The following is an 8,387-nucleotide window of genomic DNA, read 5'->3' as shown; positions in this document are numbered from 1 at the left end:
ATGGCCATATGTCATTCCCTCTCATTGCCATGTAGTACTCCATCATGAATATATACCACATCTTCTTGATCCATTCGTCAGGTGATGGACATTTAGGCTCCTTCCATGTTTTGGCTATTGTTGACATTGCTGCTATGAACATTGGGGTACATGTGCTCCTATGCATCAGCATTTCTGTCTCTCTTGGGTAAATCCCCAGTGGAATTATTTTTAATAATTTCAATCATATAGTGCCTCTCTCCCATCAAAACAGCAAGAAGTGGTTAGATATTAAAACTCTGTAAAATAATGTCACAGGAAACCAAATGAAACTCTGGATTTGTTTGTTTTCTCCTAGACATCCCATACTATCAAGAAGAAACTGGAGGCATTTCAAGGTTTTGAAGACTGGAATCCAGTAAAGGGTGCTCTTCTCCAACCAATTCCTTGATGGTAGACAGTAAGGCTACAGAGGGTACGTATAACACAGGAATGTTAGAAGTGGCTTTCCCCTCCAACTTCCCACTATTCTAGAATGAATGTCCTGAATGTCCCTGGCAAAGAGCAGAATCTACTGACTCCTGGGCACAACTGTGACAAATATACTCTTCAAAGGGAAGCTCAGAAAGAATAGTGATATTTGAGGTGCCTGGGTGGCTCAGTCAGTTGAGCATCCGACTCCTGATTTCTGCTCAGGTTGTGATCCCAGGGTCACAGGATCAAGCCCCACATCAGGCTCTGTGTTGAGTGTGGAGCCTGCTTGGGATTCTTTCTCTCCCTGTGCCCCTCTCCCCCACACATAAAAGGAAAAAAAAAAAAAAAGAACGGTTACATTTAAGAAAAGCATACTAGGCACAAATGGTTGGGTATAGAAATCATTTTGATGTAAGAGAAGAAAACAGTGCCACAGAATGACAGGTTTCCTGAAAACTACATTAATTAGTATCTATTAAGTATCACATATTTATACTTGATAAAAATACTTCCTTAAATAGAATCAGTATATCTCAGTTTTGTAAATATTAAGCATCACCAACGTGGCAAGAATGATAACGCTGTCAGATGATAAAGTCTTATCTACAAAATAAAGTGCTGTGATTTGTTGAACAACTTCACTCTTCTCAATCACAAAACCATTAAAGCTCTGGGATCTTGTAACCATAAACCAGATCTGCTATTTTCTTGGAGACTACCAATACAGGAAATAATAGGAGTTATCAGAATACCTGTCTTGGAGGTCTGACTTTACCTGTATGTATGCTCTTAAGAAATAAATTAAATTTCCCCAAATCTCAGGTTTCTCACCTGAAAATGGCAGTATCATTACCCATCTCCTTAGGATACTGTAATGATCAAATAAAATCATAGATCTCAAAGCACCTTAAAAAATACAATGTTAAATAATTATGAAGAGTCATTATTCATGTTACCACATGCAGTGAAGTACAAACTTTAACAGCTGAACATAAAAAACATAGATGAAGATTATATATACTTGAATTCATCATCAATCTGCTAATTTCTCTTTAAAAATATATACTAATGAAATCCAGTTTATCCCACTTTGCATTACACAATTCCAAGTATTAGTGATTCTTAACCTAAACTATGCATAACAATGATCTGAAAAGCCTTTTTATTATTATTTTTTTTTAACTTATCCCTGGAGACTGTGGTTCAGTATGCCTGGGGTGAAGAAGCCAAGGCACATGATTCTTTTTTTTTTTTAACTGTGGTATAATAAAGCTCACCATTTAACCATTTATAGGTGTACAATTTGACAATAAGTACATTCACATTGGGGTGCCTGGGTGGTTCAGTCGGTTAAGCTTCCGACTTCGGTTCAGGTCATGATCTCAAGGTTTGTGCGTTTGAGTCCCGCATCGGGCTCCGAGCTGACAGCTAGCTCAGAGCCTGGAGCCTGTCTTCAGATTCTGTGTCTCCCTCTTTTTCTGACCCTCCCTTGCACATGCTGTCTCTCTCTCAAAAATAAATAAAACATTAAAAAAAAAAAGTACATTCACATTGTTGGACTACCATTATCATTATCCATCTCCTGAACCTTTTCATCATTTTAGACAAAAACTCTGTAGCCCTTTAACAGTAACTCTCCATCCCTTCTTTTCCCCTGTCCCTGGTAACACTGTTCTATTTTCTGTCTCTATGAATTTGGCCACACTAGGTACCTCATATAAGTGGAATATAAGTGGAATCATACATTTGTCCTTCTGTGTCCGACTTCTTTCAGTCAGCAAAACGTTTTCAAGGTTCTTCTATGTTGCAGCATAGATCTGATTTCATTGCCTTTTCTTTTTTAACTGATAACACCTGATCTTTTCTACTTGTTTTTTTTAAGGGGCACAACTGAATGAGGGCAGAAAGAGAGGGGGGAGAGAGAGAGAGAGAGAGAGAATCCCATAAGGGGCAGAGAGAGAGAAGCAGGGCTCATATTCACCTGAATCGGGGCTCAAGCTCACCCAATATGGGACTCTAACTCACGAACTGAGAGATCATGACCAAAGCAAAAGTCAGTTAGTTGCTTAACTAACTGAGCCACCCAGGCACGCACACCTAATCTTTTTCTTAAAGATTCTTACAGCAGTTTTAGGTTCATGGCAAAATTAAGCAGAAGGTACAGAGATTACCCATATATCCCCTGCAGAGCCTCTGTGCATCAACATCCCCACCAGAGTGGTACATTTGCTATAACTGATGAATCTACACTGACACAGCACTATTACCCAATATCTTTCGTTTATATGAGAGTTCACTATTGGTGCTATATGGGTTTTGACAGATGTATAAGGATATGTACACATCATTGCAGTATCACAGGGAATAGTTGCAATGCCCTAAAAATTCTCTGTATTCTCTTCATTTTCCCCTCCCACCCAAACCCTGATCCTTTTGCTGTCTCCAGAGTTTTGGCTTTCTAATATATCATATAGTTTGGAGTAATATAGTAGGTAGCCTTTTGAGATTAGCTTCTTTCACTTAACAACATGTATTTTAGGCCCTCCATATCTTTTCATAGCTTGATAGCCCATTTCTTTTTAGCACTGAATAATATTCCATTGTCTGGATATACCACAGTTTATCCATTCCCCTACTGAAAGAAGTCTTGATTACTTCTAAGTTTTGCCAATTATGAATAAAACTGCTATAAAATACATGTGCAAAGTAAGTTTTCAATTACTTTGGGTAAATTCCAAGAAGTGTGATTGATGAATCACATGGTAAGAGTATATTGTTTGGTAAGAAATCACCAAACTAGTTTTTTAAATGGCTAAATGATTTTGCCATTTAGGGGAGTTTCCTGTTGCTCCACATCCTTGCCACCATTTAGTGTTCCAGATTTTGACCACTGTCTTTAAATTTTATTTATTTTGAGACAGAGGGAGAGAGGGAATCCCAAGGCTCTGTGCTATCAGTACAGAGCCCAAAGCAAGGCCCAATCTCACAAACTCTGGATTCATGATCTGAGGTGAAATCAAGAATTGGACACTTAACTGACTGGCAGCCCTGTCTTTCAAACAGTTTGTGAATATCCACAAAATAATCTGCTGGGATAATTCTGATTGATATTGCACTGAATCTATAGATCAAGTTGGGAAGAACTGGCACCCTGACAATATTGAGAGCTCTTGTCCATGAACATGGACTATCTCTCCATTTACTTAGTTCTTTAATTCCTTTCATCAGAGTTTTATACTTTTCCTCATATAGACATATGTATTTTGTTAGGTTTATATCTAAGTATTTCAGTTTTGGGGTGATGATGTAAATAGTATCTGTTTTTCTGTCTAGTTTAAGATGAGTTTATCAGTCCTACTCCTTTATTTTGGATCAGCCATTGTGGATCTAAAGCAGGAGTTTTCAGCCTCAGCACTACTGATATCTTAAGCTAAATAACTCTCTGTTGTAGGGGCTGCCCTGTGTACTTTAGGATATTTAGCAGCATACCTGGCCTCTAACCAGGTTTGATGTCAATAATTAGATGTCACTAGCAACCCTGTGCCAGCCAGTTGTGACAACCAAAAATGTCACCAAAAATTGCCAATTGTCCCCTGCAGATAGGAGTAAAATCACTACCAGCTGAGAACCAGTGGTTTAAAGCACATCTTTTCTCTGCTTCTTCATAGTCTACCATGTGCAAGTGGGATCACTTGCCCTACTATAAACTTTCTTGGATAAAAATTAAACCTCCAACACTTCATAATTCCCCAGAATGGCCTAGCAGACCTCTTCCTCACTACTGCTTATATATATTCTCTTAAATATTCCCTTCTTTGTGTTTTCACAGCATGCCTTCACATTCTATTTATATAACTTTTTAAAATAGCAAAGTCCATATATTTATATGTTATAAATCTGACAAATTATACCTTTTTGAGGCAAGAGAGGTAGGTGATATATTTAAAACTTGAATTTTTACCAAAAAAAATCAAAGTATGCCTCAAAAGAAAAGACTTAAGAAACTTTCAAATAAAATCTCTTTAAAATCAAGACAAATTTAAACCCACTTGGAAGCTCTTAATTAGTTGTAAAAATAGTCTCTTCAAACTAGGCATTCAAGGAAAACTGCATACCACTCAAATTCTCCAATTAAAGTTTAAAATGACTATGACAATTTACTTCTAAATATCAAAGTGCTATTATAACTTCAGAACTCTTTTGAAGCACTATTACTTACTTGGTAAAATTGAACTTTTAAAAAAAGTGGCTCTAAACATATACAAAGATCTCAAGAAAAATCACTCACTGCAGAAATACTTTCATTTGTAAAATAATTGCATTTTGAAAACTAATATTTAATTAAATTTGTTAGCTCTTACAGTAACAGGAAACTTCTTACACTTTTTCTCTAATTTTCTAACAACCTTGCAAGACAGGCAATATTTTCCCCACTACACAAACAATGAAGAGTATACAGGACATTCTTAGTATGTGTGAATATATTCTTAATTAATACCTGAATTAAAATCTTGATTCTTGGGGCACCCGGGTCAAGCAACCTATTTCAGCTCAGGCCATCATCTCATGGTTGTGGATTCGAGCCCGACACGGGATTTGTGCTGACAGCCTGGAGCCTGGAGCCTGTTTCAGATTCTGTGTCTCCCTCTTTCTCTCTAACCCTCCCCCACTCCTTCTCTCTCACAAAAATAAATAATAACACATTAAAAACATTTTTTTAATTTTTAAAACATTTTTATTTATTTTTGAGAGGCAGAGAGACAGTATGTGAGTGGGGGAGGGTCAGAGAGAGCAGGACGCAGACTCTGAAGCAGGCTCCAGGCTCTGAGCTGTCAGCACAGAACCCAATGTGGGGCTCGAACCCACGAATCGTGAGATTATGACCCGAGCCGAAGTCAGATGCTCAACCAAGTCACCCACATGCGCCACATAAAAAAAAAAAAATTTTTTTTTAAATCTTGATTCTTTTATTTAGTAGCTGTATGACTCTGGACAAGAGACTTCTTAGTTTTCCTACTCCATAAACTGAGGATAACACCACCATTACAACACAGATCATGTTACAACAAAGATTAAATAATAAATCCAAATATGTTCAAGGAATTATTATGTGTATAAATGTGCCCATAAAATTTTACGTGACTCCATTATCAGTGAAGTGGGAGCTGAAGTCCCTTTATTATATACATTGTATCACAAGACAGCAAGGTTTTCAGTAATATCACCTCAGTTAAGTGGTGACCTAAGAAAATTTCTTTCAGAAATTACACAACAGTTGAGATGTTTTTGTAATATTACACAAAAAGTGCTTTTAAACTATAATCTTCTGTTCTTTCAATGAGGCAGCAATCCAGTTTTAACTAACCTTTGGGTACCTTTTTTGGGTTTATAAAGCTATTTTACCCTTTACCTAAAATGTGGTGAATATCTGTCTTTCCTGGTTGCCTTCCTAATAGGGCTCTGACTTCCTTTTGAGGAATTACCTCTCCCCTCCTTACGATTTTGGTAAAAGAGTAATTTCTGGTGAGCACTTCCCACCAGAGGAGCCAACAGGCTAGCCCCTAACTCTTCCAGTTCCGGAGGGTGGGCACAGACGCTCTTCCCTCAAACACGAGCAGGTGATGCACGGAAGGAAAGATGGACTGGAAGTCGGTCAAGCGCAGAAGACATCTTTCCCACCTAGATGTCTGCAGCATGAGCCCTGAGGCCCTAGACAGAGCTCCCCGGGCTCCTCCCTTCATGAACTTATGAGCAGCACCTTCCAACACGTACCTTTTATGATCGAGACCTTTTATTTGAAACCAAGAACCCCAACTGATAACACTAAGCTAATGGCAAACAGAAAGGTCTGTCTTTGTCTTTGTCTTTGTCAAATCTGGAAATAAACTAGATAAGGAAGGTGGATGAATTTCTTTCTCATCCTGACATTTGGCCTATAGGGCTTTAAGTATACTATTAATTAAAAATTCTCATCAAGATATATCAATAATTATTTCCTGAAAATGGAAAATTTTAAAGTATGAAGTCATTACAGATATCCTGGGTACATAAAAGCATATAATTAAATATTTCTGTGTCTGCTTAACTCCTAACGCATAACAGAAAAAAAAATCCAAATGTTCATCTTTAACCCGCTAAATTGGAGACAGGCTTTTTCCTAAAACCTTAGTAAGAATTTGCCTTTGTTTAGTCGGGGCTCCTAATCATGCAATATAACACCATGAGAATTCTGTAACCTCCTCTGGGGTAGGAGATGCACCTTTTGTTTTGTTTTTAAGTTTGCTTATTTTGAGAGGTAGGGGGGAGGGGGCAAGGGTTGCGGAGAGGATGGTGGCAGAGAGAGAGAGGAGAGAGAGAGAGGGAGAATTCCAAGCAGGCCTCATGTTGTCAGGACTGAGCCAGATGCAGGGCTCGATCTCATGAACCATGGAATCATGACCTGAGCCGAAATCAAGAGTCAGACGCTTAAACAACTGAGTCACCCAGGTGCCCTAGGAAATGCATCTTTTTAATCCCTGTACCCTTGACCTGCCTCTCAATAATTTGGTGAATTCAGTTAAAACATCAAATATCATTGGAAAAATGTAAACTCCTGAAAATATACAGTTTATAATACCTTTAAAGTGAAGAATATGAAATACATCAATAAATAAATGAAATTCTTTTGGACAAACATGTTGAATGTTTCTGACTAGCAGCTTAATTGTTTCAATCACCTAGATTTAAATAAAATCCTAACATATAAGATAATGATTTTCTACTTCTACTATATTTTCCTGAAATAACTGATCACCTATGTGATAGGTCGTCATAAACTATAGTCGTAAAAACAATTTTTAGTGTTTTTTGCAATGGGGAAGCACATCTATGCACTTTACAGCAAAGTATCAGCAATCCAAATGACTCAGTGCCACTTTCATTTCCACCAACACAGGACAGGGTCAATGCTTCTGACTGCAAAATGCCAATGCCAATCAGGTATAAGCAATTCTACTCAGGCATTCCTATTTTCACATTCAAAATCAGACATGTACTGCTGGTAGGTTTTTACTTAATTGAGATCATTTGACACAATAGTGACTTTGCTAAGAAGTCAGAGGAAACAGCAAACACAAAAGCCCAACACAGGAGACTGCTTAGAGGAACAGGTGGCAAGAAGTTCGGTGTGACTAGAGCAGAATCAGCAGTTTGGAGAGGAGATGAGAGATAGGAGGCCAGATCACCCGAGAGTGCAATGAAACAGTAGTGATGGAAAGCCAGTGGTAAGGTCTATGGAGCCTTTTTACAAGGGCGCACTGCTACTTTTAATTCAGGGAACAAAAAGTTCATTGCTCTGGTTCAAGATTCCACCTTGCAATTAAGAAACTAACACTTGTGGGGTCTGATGTCAAAGAAAAATATTCATAGTGTTTGAAAAAAGCTGTTAAATATATTTTCTCTTTCCAATTATTATATGCACGAGGCTAGATTTTCTTCACAAAGCTCAACTAAAACGACACAGCACAACTGACTGACTGTAGAAGCAGATGTAAGAATCCAGTCCTGTTCTATTAAGCAACACATTAAAGAGATTTGGGAAAACGTTAAAATGTAACACAATGCCACTTGCTAAATTTTTATCTTGGAAAATATGAGAGCCTTAATAATTTTTTAAGAGTGTACAGGGGTCCTGAGATTAAGAACTTGAGAACTACTCGTCTACCAACCTAAGGCGTCCTGGAGTAGCCTTCCCCAAACGCCATTAACGATTTTGAAGGACTCCTTCTCAGATTAATTACAGAAAAATCTACTTACACATAACATAGTCAGCCACAAACATCTTCTCTATTCTCACTAAAACCCCCAACCATAAACCTGCTAGTACAGGAACCTTCAGAACGTTCAGAGGGGAGAAGGGAGCCCCAAAGAGACGGCTCCACTGAACCACAACATAT

Source organism: Suricata suricatta, chromosome 4 (genome assembly GCF_006229205.1).
Source record: "Suricata suricatta isolate VVHF042 chromosome 4, meerkat_22Aug2017_6uvM2_HiC, whole genome shotgun sequence".
Taxonomy (NCBI): Eukaryota; Metazoa; Chordata; class Mammalia; order Carnivora; family Herpestidae; genus Suricata; species Suricata suricatta.
The sequence above is the reverse complement of the archived record's forward strand: the minus strand, read 5'-3'. Positions refer to the sequence as shown.